The 15,946-nt window shown below is 49.0% G+C and overlaps 2 long non-coding RNA genes across 2 annotated transcripts; both read right to left on the reverse strand.

Annotated features, from left to right (window-relative positions):
* Positions 1 to 5,105, reverse strand: LOC141052246 (uncharacterized). The gene is made up of 9 exons (XR_012220765.1): positions 4,985 to 5,105; positions 4,366 to 4,484; positions 3,749 to 3,867; positions 3,129 to 3,248; positions 2,501 to 2,621; positions 1,879 to 1,998; positions 1,251 to 1,371; positions 622 to 741; positions 1 to 112 (listed from the first exon to the last, which is right to left on the reverse strand). It is a non-coding gene; the product is annotated as an uncharacterized lncRNA (long non-coding RNA).
* Positions 5,106 to 6,020: 915 nt separating this feature from the next.
* Positions 6,021 to 14,760, reverse strand: LOC141052247 (uncharacterized). The gene is made up of 5 exons (XR_012220766.1): positions 14,642 to 14,760; positions 14,019 to 14,138; positions 7,252 to 7,372; positions 6,632 to 6,751; positions 6,021 to 6,125 (listed from the first exon to the last, which is right to left on the reverse strand). It is a non-coding gene; the product is annotated as an uncharacterized lncRNA (long non-coding RNA).
* Between the last annotated feature and the right edge of the window lie 1,186 nt (positions 14,761 to 15,946).

Raw genomic sequence — 15,946 nt, forward strand, 5'->3', positions numbered from 1 at the left:
CAGAAGGCAGAGCATCGCCTCTCACTGTGTCACTGAGGAGGATAGCATTCGCTAGGGATTACTCCGGAGTGGTTGTTGTGGTGGGATGCAGGTCTGGACAGCTGTCGTCATCCTATTAGATAGATAAGAGTTTATATATGTCTGTTTATGAATTAAACTGAATCTGTCACCCCCTGCGAGACGAATATGGCCTATTAATATGTGCATACAGGTAATAGAAATGGTAAGCTAGTCCTACCTGTATGCCTCATATTAATGGCCTTGTTGTGGATAAATTTTATATTCTGTCTTTATGCTAATGATCAGCACAATGACTCATCATAACGCACAGTTTCATCAGCTTTGGAGGTGGAAAGTGGTACCCGTTCTTACCTCTTGGCCCATATGTAGTTGCACAAGTTGTACCAACAACATGTCCGCCCCAGTCCACCCCTGAATGGTACCATAGGAAGGATGACACTGCAGCTACAGAGCTGACCGTCTGATAGCCTAGCTCGATTACCCACCTCTCCTGAAGACCCTTTCAGCTTTTGAGACTTGGGTGGAGGACATCATCTCTGAAAATAGGGTCCCACAGCCGCACCCCAACAGTTTGAGCATCACTCTTAGATGAGTACATACCCTCAGAGCAGAAGGGGGTGCGTAGCCGCTCACTGTGTCACTGAGGAGGATAGCATTCGCCAGGGATTACTCCGGAGTGGTTCTTGTGGTGGGATGCAGGTCTGGACAGCTGTCGTCATCCTAGTAGATAGATAAGAATTAATATATGTGTGTTTATGCTTTAAATGGAATCTGTCACCCCCCGCGAGACGTATATGGCCTATTAATATGCGCATACAGGTAATAGAAATTTTAAGCTAGTCCTACCTGTATGCCTCATATTAATGGTCTTGCTGTGGATAAATTTTATATTCTGTCTTTATGCCAATGATCAGCCCAATGACTCATCATAACGCACAGTTTCATCAGCTTTGGAGGTGGAAAGCGGTACCCGTCCTTACCTCTTGGCCCATGTGCAGTTGCACAAGTTGTACCAACAACATGTCTGCCCCTGTCCACCCCTGAATGGTACCATAGGAAGGATGACACTGCAGCTACAGAGCTGACCGTCTGATAGCCTAGCTCGATTACCCACCTCTCCTGAAGACCCTTTCAGCTTTTGAGACTTGGGTGGAGGACATCATCTCTGAAAATAGGGTCCCACAGCTGCACCCCAAAAGTTTGAGCATCAATCTTAGATGAGTACATACCCTCATAGCAGAAGGGGGGTGCGTAGCCCCTCACTGTGTCACTGAGGAAGATAGCATTCGCCAGGGATTACTCCGGAGTGGTTGTTTTGGTGGGATGCAGGTCTGGATAGCTGTCGTCATCCTTTTAGATAGATAAGAATTAATATATGTCTGTTTATGCTTTAAACTGAATCTTTCCCTCGTCCCCGGAAACGTATATGACCTAGTAATATGGGCATACAGGTAATAGAAATGGTAAGCTAGTCCTACCTGTATGCCTCATATTAATGGTCTTGTTGTGGATACATTTTAGATTCTGTCTTTATGCTAATGATCAGCCCAATGACTCATCAAAATGCACAGTTTCATCTGCTTTGGGGGTGAAAATGGGTACCCTTATCTCTTAGCCCATGTGCAGTTGCACAAGTTGTGCCAACAACATGTCTGCCCCTGTCCACCCCTGAATGGTACCATAGGAAGGATGACACTACAGCTACAGAGCTGACCGTCTGATAGCCTAGCTCGACTGCCCACCTCTCCTGAAGACTCTTTCAGCTTTTGAGACTTGGGTGGAGGACATCATCTCTGAAAATAGGGTCCCACAGCTGCACCCCAACAGTTTGAGCATCACTCTTAGATGAGTACATACCCTCAGAGCAGAAGGGGGTGCATAGCCTCTCACTGTGTCACTGAGGAGGATAGCATTCGCCAGGGATTACTCCGGAGTGGTTGTTGTGGTGGGATGCAGGTCTGGACAGCTGTCGTCATCCTATTAGATAGATAAGAATTTATATATGTGTGTTTATGCTTTAAGCGGAATCTGTCACTCTCGACACGTATATAACCTATTAATATGGGCATACAGGTAATAGAAATGTTAAGCTAGTCCTACCTGTATGCCTCATATTAATGGTCTTGTTGTGGATACATTTTAGATTCTGTCTTTATGCTAATGATCAGCCCAATGACTCATCAAAATGCACAGTTTCATCTGCTTTGGGGGTGAAAATGGGTACCCTTATCTCTTAGCCCATGTGCAGTTGCACAAGTTGTGCCAACAACATGTCTGCCCCTGTCCACCCCTGAATGGTACCATAGGAAGGATGACACTGCAGCTACAGAGCTGACCGTCTGATAGCCTAGCTCGATTACCCACCTCTCCTGAAGACCCTTTCAGCTTTTGAGACTTGGGTGGAGGACATCATCTCTGAAAATAGGGTCCCACAGCTGCACCCCAAAAGTTTGAGCATCAATCTTAGATGAGTACATACCCTCATAGCAGAAGGGGGGTGCGTAGCCCCTCACTGTGTCACTGAGGAAGATAGCATTCGCCAGGGATTACTCCGGAGTGGTTGTTTTGGTGGGATGCAGGTCTGGATAGCTGTCGTCATCCTTTTAGATAGATAAGAATTAATATATGTCTGTTTATGCTTTAAACTGAATCTTTCCCTCGTCCCCGGAAACGTATATGACCTAGTAATATGGGCATACAGGTAATAGAAATGGTAAGCTAGTCCTACCTGTATGCCTCATATTAATGGTCTTGTTGTGGATACATTTTAGATTCTGTCTTTATGCTAATGATCAGCCCAATGACTCATCAAAATGCACAGTTTCATCTGCTTTGGGGGTGAAAATGGGTACCCTTATCTCTTAGCCCATGTGCAGTTGCACAAGTTGTGCCAACAACATGTCTGCCCCTGTCCACCCCTGAATGGTACCATAGGAAGGATGACACTACAGCTACAGAGCTGACCGTCTGATAGCCTAGCTCGACTGCCCACCTCTCCTGAAGACCCTTTCAGCTTTTGAGACTTGGGTGGAGGACATCATCTCTGAAAATAGGGTCCCACAGCTGCACCCCAACAGTTTGAGCATCACTCTTAGATGAGTACATACCCTCAGAGCAGAAGGGGGTGCATAGCCTCTCACTGTGTCACTGAGGAGGATAGCATTCGCCAGGGATTACTCCGGAGTGGTTGTTGTGGTGGGATGCAGGTCTGGACAGCTGTCGTCATCCTATTAGATAGATAAGAATTTATATATGTGTGTTTATGCTTTAAGCGGAATCTGTCACTCTCGACACGTATATAACCTATTAATATGGGCATACAGGTAATAGAAATGTTAAGCTAGTCCTACCTGTATGCCTCATATTAATGGTCTTGTTGTGGATACATTTTATATTGTCTTTATGCTAATGATCAGCCCAATGACTAATCATAACGCACAGTTTCATCTGCTTTGGGGATGGAAATGGGTACCCTTATCTCTTGGCCCATATGCAGTTGCACAAGTTGTGCCAACAACATGTCTGCCCCTGTCCACCCCTGAATGGTACCATAGGAAGGATGACACTACAGCTACAGATCTGACCGTCTGATAGCCTAGCTTGACTACCCACCTCTCCTGAAGACCCTTTCAGCTTTTGAGACTTGGGTGGAGGACATCATCTCTGAAAATAGGGTCGCACAGCTGCACCCCAACAGTTTGAGCATCACTCTTAGATGAGTACATACCCTCAGAGCAGAAGGGGCGCATAGCCTCTCACTTTGTCACTGAAGAGGATAGCATTCGCCAGGGATTACTCCGGAGTGGTTGCTGTGGTGGGATGCAGGTCTGGACAGCTGTCGTCATCCTATTAGATAGATAAGAATTTATATATGTGTGTTTATGCTTTAAACGGAATCTGTCACTCTCGACACGTATAAAACCTATTAATATGGGCATACAGGTAATAGAAATGGTAAGCTAGTCCTACTTGTATGCCTTATATTAATGGTCTTGTGGATAAATTTTAGATTCTGTCTTTATGCTATTGATCAGCCCAATGACTCATCATAACGCACAGTTTCATCTGCTTTGGGGGTGAAAATGGGTACCCTTATCTCTTGGCCCATGTGCAGTTGCACAAGTTGTGCCAACAACATGTCTGCCCCGTCCACCCCTGAATGGTACCATAGGAAGGATGACACTACAGCTACAGAGCTGACCGTCTGATAGCCTAGCTCGACTACCCACCTCTCCTGAAGACCCTTTCAGCTTTTGAGACTTGGGTGGAGAACATCATCTCTGAAAATAGGGTCCCACAGCTGCACCCCAACAGTTTGAGCATCACTCTTAGATGAGTACATACCCTCAGAGCAAAAGGGGCGCATAGCCTCTCACTGTGCCACTGAGGAGGATAGCATTCGCCAGGGATTACTCCGGAGTGGTTGCTGTGGTGCGATGCAGGTCTGGACAGCTGTCGTCATCCTATTAGATAGATAAGAAATTATATATGTGTGTTTATGCTTTAAACGGAATCTGTCACTCTCGACACGTATATAACCTATTAATATGGGTATACAGGTAATAGAAATATTAAGCTAGTCCTACCTGTATGCCTCATATTAATGGTCTTGTTGTGGATACATTTTATATTGTCTTTATGCTAATGATCAGCCCAATGACTAATCATAACGCACAGTTTCATCTGCTTTGGAGGTGGAAATTGGTACCCTTACCTCTTGACCCGTGTGCAGTTGCACAAGTTGCATCAACAACATGTCCACCCTTGTTCACCCCTGAATGGAACCATAGGAAGGATGACACTAAAGCTACAGAGGTGACCGTCTGATAGCCCAGCTCGACTAGCCACCTCTCCTGAAGACCCTTTCAGCTTTTGAGACTTGGGTGGAGGACATCATCTCTGAAAATAGGGTCCCACAGCTGCACCCCAACAGTTTGAGCATCACTCTTAGATGAGTACATACCCTCAGAGCAGAAGGGGGTGCGTAGCCCTTCACTGTGTCACTGAAGAGGATAGCATTCGCCAGGGATTACTCCGGAGTAGTGGTTGTGGTGGAATGCAGGTCTGGACAGCTGTCGTCATCCTAGTAGATAGATAAGAATTAATACATGTGTGTTTAAGCTTTAAATGGAATCTGTCACCCCCCACGAGACGTATAGGACCTATTAATATGGGCATACAGGTAATAGAAATTTTAAGCCAGTCCTACCTGTATGCCTCATATTAATGGTATTGTTGTGGATAAATTTTATATTCTGTCTTTATGCTAATGATCATCCCAATGACTCATCATAACGCACAGTTTCATCTGCTTTGAGGTGGAAATTGGTCCCCTTACCTCTTGGCCCGTGTGCAGTTGCACAAGTTGCATCAACAACATGTCTGCCCTTGTTCACCCCTGAATGGAACCATAGGAAGGATGACACTACAGCTACAGAGGTGACCGTCTGATAGCCTAGCTCAACTACCCACCTCTCCTGAAGACCCTTTCAGCTTTTGAGACTTGGGTGGAGGACATCATCTCTGAAAATAGGGTCCCACGGCTGCACCCCAACAGTTTGAGCATCACTCTTAGATGAGTACATACCCTCAGAGCAGAAGGGGGTGTGTAGCCCTTCACTGTGTCACTGAGGAGGATAGCATTCGCCAGGGATTACTCCGGAGTTGTGGTTGTGGTGGGAAGCAGGTCTGGACAGCTGTCGTCATCCTATTAGATAGATAAGAATTAATATATGTACCTCTTCGTCCGTGTGCAGTTGCACAACTTGTACCAACAACATGTCTGCCCCTGTCCACCCCTGAATGGAACCGTAGGAAGGATGACACTACAGCTACAGAGGTGACCGTCTGATAGCCTAGCTCAACTACCCACCTCTCCTGAAGACCCTTTCAGGTTTTGAGACTTGGGTGGAGGACATCATCTCTGAAAATAGAGTCCCACAGCTGCACCCCAACAGTTTGAGCATCACTCTTAGATGAGTACATACCCTCAGAGCAGAAGTAGGTGCGTAGCCCCTCACTGTGTCACTGAGGATAGCATTCGCCAGGGATTACTCCGGAGTGGTTGTTGTGGTGGGATGCAGGTCTGGACAGCTGTCGTCATCCTAGTAGATAGATAAGAATTAATATATGTGTGTTTATGCTTTAAATGGAATCTGTCACCCCCCCGCGAGACGTATAGGACCTATTAATATGGACATACAGGTAATAGAAATGGTAAGCTAGTCCTACCTGTATGCCTCATATTATTGGTCTTGATCTGGATAGATTTTAGATTCTGTCTTTATGCTAATGATCAGCCCAATGACTCATCATAACGCACAGTTTCATCTGCTTTGGGGGTGAAAATGGGTACCCTTATCTCTTGGCCCATATGCAGTTGCACAAGTTGTGCCAACATCATGTCTGCCCCTGTCCACCCCTGAATGGTACCATAGGAAGGATGACACTACAGCTACAGAGCTAACCGTCTGATAGCCTAGCTCGACTACAGACCTCTCCTGAAGACCCTTTCAGCTTTTGAGACTTGGGTGGAGGACATCATCTCTGAAAATAGGGTCCCACAGCTGCACCCCAACAGTTTGAGCATCACTCTTAGATGAGTACATACCCTCAAAGCAGAAGGGGGCGCATAGCCTCTCACTGTGTCACTGAGGAGGATAGCATTCGCCAGGGATTTCTCCGGAGTGGTTGTTGTGGTGGGATGCAGGTCTGGACAGCTGTCGTCATCCTATTAGATAGATAAGAATTTATATATGTGTGTTTATGCTTTAAACGGAATCTGTCACTCTCGACACGTATATAACCTATTAATATGGGCATACAGGTAATAGAAATGTTAAGCTAGCCCTACCTGTATGCCTCATATTAATGGTCAGGTTGTGGATACATTTTATATTGTCTTTATGCTAATGATCAGCCCAATGACTAATCATAACTCAAAGTTTCATCTGCTTTGGAGGTGGAAATTGGTACCCTTACCTCTTGACCCGTGTGCAGTTGCACAAGTTGCATCAACAACATGTCCGCCCTTGTTCACCCCTGAATGGATCCATAGGAAGGATGACACTACAGCTACAGAGGTGACCGTCTGATAGCCCAGCTCAACTACTCACCTCTCCTGAAGACCCTTTCAGCTTTTGAGACTTGGGTGGAGGACATCATCTCTGAAAATAGGGTCCCACAGCTGCACCCCAACAGTTTGAGCATCACTCTTAGATGAGTACATACCCTCAGAGCAGAAGGGGGCCCATAGCCTCTCACTGTGTCACTGAGGAGGTTTAGCATTCGCCAGGGATTACTCCGGAGTTGTGGTTGTGGTGGGATGCAGGTCTGGACAGCTGTCGTCATCCTATTAGATAGATAAGAATTTATATATGTGTGTTTATGCTTTAAATGGAATCTGTCACTCTCGACATGTATAGAACCTATTAATATGGGCATACAGGTAATAAGGAGATTTTTGTGTACTCACCGTAAAATCTCTTTCTCTTAGCCTTTAATTGGGGGACACAGAACCGTGGGTGTTATGCTGCTGTCCACTAGGAGGCGACGCTATGCATAATCTAAAAAAGATTAACTTTGGCTCCTCCTCTGCAGTATACACCCCTGGACGGCGTCAGCCTTCTCCAGTTTTGTGCAACAGCATTAGGAGGAATATACCAGAAACATAACCATGCCTGTAAAAAAGGATACTATAAACAGGCTCAAACAACAATATGAGAACCCAACCTTAACAACGGCCCGCAAGGGCAACAGGGTGGGAGCTGTGTCCCCCAATTAAAGGCTAAGAGAAAGAGATTTTACGGTGAGTACACAAAAATCTCCTTTACTCTGTCGCCTTATTGGGGGACACAGAACCGTGGGACGTCCCAAAGCAGTCCCTGGGTGGGAAGCAGTGGACGAATATTGTGCTGACAGTCCCCTAGACTTGGGGTACTGCCGCCTGCAGGACCCGTCTACCCAGGCTCGCATTCGCTGAGGACTGTGTATGGACTCTGTAGTGTTTTGTAAATGTGTGCAGGCTAGTCCAAGTGGCTGCCTTACACACTTGATGTGCCGAGGCTTGATGCCGAATGGCCTAAGAGGCCCCTTCCGCCTGCGTAGAGTGTGCCGTGATACCGACCGGAAGGGGAGAATTGTTGAGGCGGTAAGCCTCTTGAATGGTGGACTTGATCCACCTAGCAAGGGTGGCTTTGGAAGCCGGTAGGCCCTTGCGAACACCTTCTGGAAGAAGGAAAAGTGAATCAGACTTCCAGAAGGGAGCAGTCCTAGACACGTAAATACGCAATGCCCTGACAAGGCCAAGCGTATGCAGAGCCTTCTCTACCCTATGAACGGGAGCCGGGCAAAGAGACCGTAGTGATATTTCCTCATTGAGGTGGAAGCTGGACACGACCTTCGGAAGGAAGGATGGTACTGTACGGAGAACCACCTTGTCCTGATGAAAAACCAGGAAGGGTTGTCTGCAGGAAAGAGCTGAAAGTTCAGACGCCCTGCGTAGCGAGGTGATTGCCACCAGGAAAACCACTTTCTTTGATAGAAAGCAGAGTGAGACCACCCTAAGGGGTTCAAAAGGAGGTGACTGTAGTGCTGTCAAGACCAGGTTGAGGTCCCACGTCTCCAACGGACGTTTGTAGGGGGGAACCAATCGGGAAACCCCTTGGAGAAAAGTCTTCACTTGCGGCTTGTTAGCAATACGCCTCTGAAAGAGCACTGAAAGCGCTGACACTTGGCTCTTCAGCGAGCCCAGGGATAGCCCGGCGTCCAGGCCTGACTGAAGGAAACCGAGGACCTTTGGAAGAGAATAGGGAAGTGGGATCTGCCCACGAGATTCGCACCATGTGAAGAAAACCTTCCAGGTACGATAGCAAATCCTGGCTGAAGTTGGCTTTCGAGCCCTGATCATGGTTTTGACAACGTCCGGTGAAAAACCTACTTGGGTCAAAACCCAGGTCTCAATGGCCACGCCGTCAAATTGAGAGCCCCTGAGTTCTGGTGGAAGAATGGGCCTTGTGACAGGAGGTCGGGACGTGTGGGGAGACAACAGGGAGCGTCTACTATGAGTTGCACGACGTCGGCGTACCATGTACGCCTGGGCCAGTCTGGAGCGATCAGAATGGTGGGAACACCCTCTTGTTTGATCTTCCTCAGGACTCTGGAGATCAGGGGGAGGGGTGGAAAAATGTACAGAAGCTGGAACTGGGTCCAGTCCTGAACCAGGTCATCTGCTCCGAGCGACCGCGGATCGCGCGTCCTGGCCATGAAGTTGGGAACCTTGGCATTGAGATGGGATGCCATCAGATCCACGTCCGGGGTCCCCCAACGATGACAGATCTGACAGAAGACTTCTGGATGGAGAGACCATTCCCCCGAGTCCATTCCTTGTCGGCTGAGATAGTCGGCTTCCCAGTTGTCCACACCCGGAATGTGGACCGTGGAGAGTACCGACCTTGCAGCCTCCGCCCATTGTAGGATACGTGTTACTTCGGTCATCGCCTGGATGCTGCGGGAGCCGCCTTGATGGTTCACGTATGCCACTGCCGTGGCATTGTCCGACTGTACTCTGATTTGAGAGTCTGCTAGCAAGTGATGGAAGGCTTTCAATGCCAGGAAGATGGCCCGAATTTCCAGGATGTTGATGGGCAAGGTCGATTCCCTTGGTGACCACCTGCCTTGCGCTCTGTGATGCAGGTGCACCGCGCCCCAACCCATAAGGCTTGCGTCGGTGGTCAAAACCTTCCATTGACCGGAGAGAAAGGATTTTCCCCTTGCAAGCGAGGTTGGCTTGAGCCACCAGTGCAGGGACCTCCTGGTGTTTGCTGATAACCAGAACTCCCTGTTGAGGGAGAACGGATTCCTGTCCCAGGACTTGAGGATGGCCAGTTGAAGGGGTCTGAGGTGAAACTGGGCAAATGGTACCGCCTCCATTGCTGCTGCCATCCTGCCAAGTACTCTCATGGCATACTGGAGAGATCTGGGGGACTTGCGGAGGAGTGTGTGAACTCCCAGACGGAGAGCCAGTGTCTTGTCCCTGGGGAGGATCACCAGACCCTTGAAGGTGTCGAATAGCATCCCCAGGAAGGTCAGAGACTGACTCGGGGTAGTCAAGGACTTCTGTAAATTGACTAACCATCCCAGGCGCCTCAGAGTGTCGATCGTGATCGAGACGTTGACCTCGCAGTCCTTGAGGGTGGGGGCCTTGATGAGAAGGTCGTCCAGGTATGGAACGACTACTATGCCTCTGGAGTGCAGAACGTCCATGGTAGCTGCCATGACCTTTGTAAATGTTCTGGGAGCCGTGGCGAGACCGAACGGGAGGGCCACAAACTGGTAATGGTCTTGGTTGATTGCGAATCTGAGAAACCTCTGATGGGCGGGAGCAATCGGTATATGCAGGTATGCGTCCTGTATGTCTATGGAGGCAAGATATTCTCCTTTTTCCATAGACGCAACGATTGACCGGAGGGATTCCATGCGGAAGTGACGAACTCGAACGTACTTGTTGAGTTGCTTGAGGTCTAGTATGGGTCGGACGCTGCCTCCCTTCTTGGGCACCACAAACAGGTTGGAGTAGAAGCCTCGGAAGCGCTCTTCTGCTGGGACTGGCACTATGACTCCTGCTCGCAGGAGGGAAGAAACCGCTTGACTGAAGGCCTGAGCTTTGAGCGGGGATTTTGGAGGGACAGAGGGAAAAAACCTGTGCGGTGGGCTGGTAGTAAACTCGATTTTGTATCCTGAAGACTCTATTTCCTTGACCCACTTGTCTTCTGTAATAGGCAGCCAGATCTGCTGAAAGAGTAGCAGTCGTCCGCCTACAAGTGGGGTGTCTTCCAGAGGGCATGAGTCAGAATGAGGGAAAAGTCTGAGGTTTTCCTCCTTTAGGTTTTGCCTGGCTTGCCTTTGATTGCCAGTTCCTGTCCGGCCTCTGTGCCGCACGTGTGTTGTCCCTGCGGGGGAACGATTACGGTTTTGTGCTGGGCGTGAGACGGACTAGCCTGAAGAATTCCGAAAGGATCGGAAACGAGATTGATTACGCCTTTTAAACGTGCGTTTTGGTCTTAGTTGAGGGAGGGAAGTACTTTTGCCCCCGGTAGCATTGGATATCATTGTATCCAGCTTTTCACCGAAAAGACGGCCACTGAAGTACGGGAGATTTGATAGGGACTTTTTTGAGGCCGCATCCGCTTTCCATTCTCTTAGCCAGAGAATACGCCGGATGGTGATGGCGTTTGATGCTATTCCCGCTATCCCTCTTGCAGAGTCCAACGCTGCATGGACCATGTAATCTGCCACTACTACAATTTGCACCGCCTGGTCCACCAGCTGAGGATTTGAAGCTTGAAGGCCCTTTTGCAATAGATCAGCCCAAGCCACGATGGCCTTGGCTGCCCAAACTAAAGCAAATGCGGGAGCCAGAGAGGCACCTGCCGCTTCAAAGATTGAACAAGCCATGCGTTCTACTTGTCTGTCTGCAGTGTCCTTGAGGGTTGAACTGTCCGGCAGCGAGAGAAGCGTTTGTGCTGCTAGTCTAGAGACTGGAGGGTCCACTTCAGGCGGATCTGTCCAATCCTTGGTGTCTTTCTGTGGAAAGGGGTATTTTGCTTCCAAATACTTGCGATTGGCGAATTTTTTCTCAGGCTGCGAAAAATGCTTAGAAAGGATTTTTTGAAATTCCGGGTGATTAGGGAAGACCTTCGATGGTTTCTGAACACTTTCAAAGGAAATCTTGTGTTCTGGTGCTTCCGGGGTTGGATCTGAAATGTCCAGCACCCGAAGGATGGAAGAGACGATATCCTCAACTATCGCAGTATTGCTAGGGGGACAAGGGAGCAAAGCGTTCTCAGTTTCATTATCTGAATTGGAGTCACATACGCCCTCTGAGTCTTGCGCGTCGCTAAGGAGCTCCCTAGCGGGCGAACTAGAGCAGAGGTTTCCCATAGTCTGGGATCGTTGTGGAGATCCGCATTGTCCTTCTCTATCAGGTGACGGCCTCGGTGACCTGAGGCCACTGTGTCTTTCCCTGGAGGGGGAAGACCTATTGCTATGTGAGGACGCAGATGAACGCGACCTGTGGGTCCGCTTACGCCTCGAACTGTCGGAAGCGCCCTGATCATGAGACCGGACGTCCCTTTGCTGGGTAACGTTCATAGCCGAGACATGACCCTGCAGAGCCTGCAGTAATGTGGAGGTCAGGTTATCTATAGACTGTGTCATAGACTACGACATCTGAGTCGCCCATTCCGGCGCAGTAGCGGTCGCAGAAGCGTTGGTAGGGACTTCTTGGGGTTCTGATCCTGTTTTTTGGGTACAATCCCGGCAGTGTGGGTACTTGCTGCCGCTGGGGAGAGTGGCCTTGCAGGCTGTACAGACTGCATAAAAGCAGTCTTGCCTGGTTCTTTTCCTTGAGCCCGACATAGTACCTAGGCTGATTAGTGGAGGCCCTACAGGGGTATCTACGCAGAGGAAAGGAGTAGGAGAGCGCTATAGGTTATAGGAATTCACAGCTGAGTACCAAGGACCCAGCTGTGATCTTACCCCACCGGTGCTCCCCCTTAGGTCCAGCGCTGATAAGTCCCACGTCCTGTGCCCCCCGGAGACTGCTGTGCTGCTTTCCTCCAGGTGCAGCAAGATGGCCACCGGATTCTGAGGTGGAGAGGGAAGGGGGCGGAGAGCTGGAAAAGGCCTCGCTGGGCCATGTAAAAGCGCGCCCTTCCTGCCTCGATCCGCCCCTTCTATGACACTACAGTGTCATTTTCGTCATCCGGGGGGGCAGGCCGGGGGGCGGGAATGGGGCGGCGACTTCGGCTAGGCCGAAGCCGCGGCCTAAATTTGAGGTCTCCTGCCCAGCAGGGCTCTAGGACGGCGCGGTCGTCCGGGGGGGGTCGGATTTAAACCAGACCCCCCCAGAATGAAAGGAGGGCTGGCGGTGGGGCCATGCGTGCGACTGGGGCCCTGTGGAGGGTCCCTTGGGGTGCCATTGCTGAAGAGACCGGGGCGCAGGGAGCCCGGTCTCTGATAAGTGCCGTACCTCTCTGCACCTCCCCCGCTCCTAAAGGGAGCCCACAGGTGGACTGGGGTCCCTGGTGCCTGGTACAGGCCCTACCTGCGGTGTCTCAACCTAATACCCCCAGAGGGGGATTAGGGAGGGTGCTGCTGTCACCGTCAGGGGGCTTCCTCGTCGCCTCGACCTCGACCAAGAGCCGGACGGAACTGAGGAAGGAGGGGGGTCTCGACCTCGAACCAGTACCCGAGGGACTGGTGAGGGAGCGACATGGGGAATAGCCACCTCGACCTCAACCGGGTACCCCTAATGGGGGACCGAGGAGGGAGCCATGCCGGGAGTCTCGCTGGAGAGCCTCTTTTCTTCATCTGTAGTCCTTTGGAAAAAAATCCAGGAAAAAGACGGAGTAAAAAAAAAAAATCTTAGGTGTGCCTCCTGCGACACTAAGCAAAAACTGGAGAAGGCTGACGCCGTCCAGGGGTGTATACTGCAGAGGAGCCAAAGTTAATCTTTTTTAGATTATGCATAGTGTCGCCTCCTAGTGGACAGCAGCATAACACCCACGGTTCTGTGTCCCCCAATAAGGCGACAGAGTAAGAAATGTTAAGCTAGTCCTACCTGTATGCCTCATATTAATGGTCTTGTTGTGGATACATTTTATATTGTCTTTATGCTAATGATCAGCCAATGACTAATCATAACGCACAGTTTCATCTGCTTTGGAGGTGGAAATTGGTACACTTACCTCTTGACCCGTGTGCAGTTGCACAAGTTGCATCAACAACATGTCCGCCCTTGTTCACCCCTGAATGGAACCATAGGAAGAATGACACTACAGCTACAGAGGTGACCGTCTGATAGCCCAGCTCGACTACCCACCTCTCCTGAAGACCCTTTCAGCTTTTGAGACTTGGGTGGAGGACATGATCTCTGAAAATAGGGTCCCACAGCTGCACCCCAACAGTTTGAGCATCACTCTTAGATGAGTACATACCCTCAAAGCAGAAGGGGGAGCATAGCCCCTCATTGTGTCACTGAGGAGGATAGCATTCGCCAGGGATTACTCCGGAGTGGTGGTTGTGGTGGGATGCAGGTCTGGACAGCTGTCGTCATCCTATTAGATAAGAATTAATATATGTATGTTTATGCTTTAAACTGAATCTTTCCCTCCCCACCCGAAACGTATATGACCTATTAATATGGGCATACAGGTAATAGAAATGTTAAGCTAGTCCTACCTGTATGCCTCATATTAATGGTATTGTTGTGGATAAATTTTATATTCTGTCTTTATGCTAATGATCAGCCCAATGACATATCATAACGCACAGTTTCATCTGCTTTGGAGGTGGAAATTGGTCCCCTTACCTCTTGGCCCGTGTGCAGTTGCACAAGTTGCATCAACAACATGTCTGCCCTTGTTCACTCCTGAATGGAACCATAGGAAGGATGACACTACAGCTACAGAGCTGACCGTCTGATAGCCTAGCTCGACTACCCACCTCTCCTGAAGACCCTTTCAGCTTTTGAGACTTGGGTGGAGGACATCATCTCTGAAAATAGGGTCCCACAGCTGCACCCCAACAGTTTGAGCATCACTCTTAGATGAGTACATACCCTCAGAGCAGAAGGGGGCGCATAGCCTCTCACTGTGTCACTGAGGAGGATAGCATTCGCCAGGGATTACTCCGGAGTGGTTGTTGTGGTGGGATGCAGGTCTGGACAGCGGTCGTCATTTTAGTAGATAGATAAGAATTAATATATGTGTGTTTATGCTTTAAATGGAATCTGTCACCCCCCCGCGAGACGTATAGGACCTATTAATATGGGCATACAGGTAATAGAAATGGTAAGCTAGTCCTACTTGTATGCCTCATATAAATGGTCTTGTTGTGGATAAATTTTAGATTCTGTCTTTATGCTAATGATCAGCCCAATGACTCATCATACCGCACAGTTTCATTTGCTTTGGGTGTGGAAATGGGTACCCTTATCTCTTGGCCCATGTGCAGTTGCACAAGTTGTGCCAACAACATGTCTGCCCCTGTCCACCCCTGAATGGTACCATAGGAAGGATGACACTACAGCTACAGAGCTGACCGTCTGATAGCCTAGCTCGACTACCCGCCTCTCCTGAAGACCCTTTCAGCTTTTGAGACTTGGGTGGAGGACATCATCTCTGAAAATAGGGTCCCACAGCTGCACCCCAACAGTTTGAGCATCACTCTTAGATGAGTACATACCCTCAGAGCAGAAGGGGGCGCATAGCCTCTCACTGTGTCACTGAGGAGGATAGCATTCGCCAGGGATTACTCCGGAGTGGTTGTTGTGGTGGGATGCAGGTCTGGACAGCTGTCATCATCCTATTAGATAGATAAGAATTTATATATGTGTTTTTATGCTTTAAACGGAATCTGTCACTCTCGGCACGTATAAAACCTATTAATATGGGCATACAGGTAATAGAAATGTTAAGCTAGTCCTACCTGTATGCCTCATATTAATGGTCTTGTTGTGGATACATTTTATATTGTCTTTATGCTAATGATCAGCCCAATGACTAATCATAACACACAGTTTCATCTGCTTTGGAGGTGGAAATTGGTACCCTTACCTCTTGACCCGTGTGCAGTTGCACAAGTTGCATCAACAACATGTCCGCCCTTGTTCACCCCTGAATGGTACCATAGGAAGGATGACGCTACAGCTACAGAGCTGACCGTCTGATAGCCTAGCTCGACTACCCACCTCTCCTGAAGACCCTTTCAGCTTTTGAGACTAGGGTGGAGGACATCATCTCTGAAAATAGGGTCCCACAGCTGCACCCCAAAAGTTTGAGCATCACTATTAGATGAGTACATACCCTCAGAGCAGAAGGGGGTGCGTAGCCCATCACTGTGTCACTGAGGAGGATAGCATTCG

Source organism: Dendrobates tinctorius, unplaced genomic scaffold, assembly GCF_039654945.1.
Source record: "Dendrobates tinctorius isolate UK_male_01 unplaced genomic scaffold, ASM3965494v1 ptg000159l, whole genome shotgun sequence".
In the NCBI taxonomy this organism is placed as follows: Eukaryota; Metazoa; Chordata; class Amphibia; order Anura; family Dendrobatidae; genus Dendrobates; species Dendrobates tinctorius.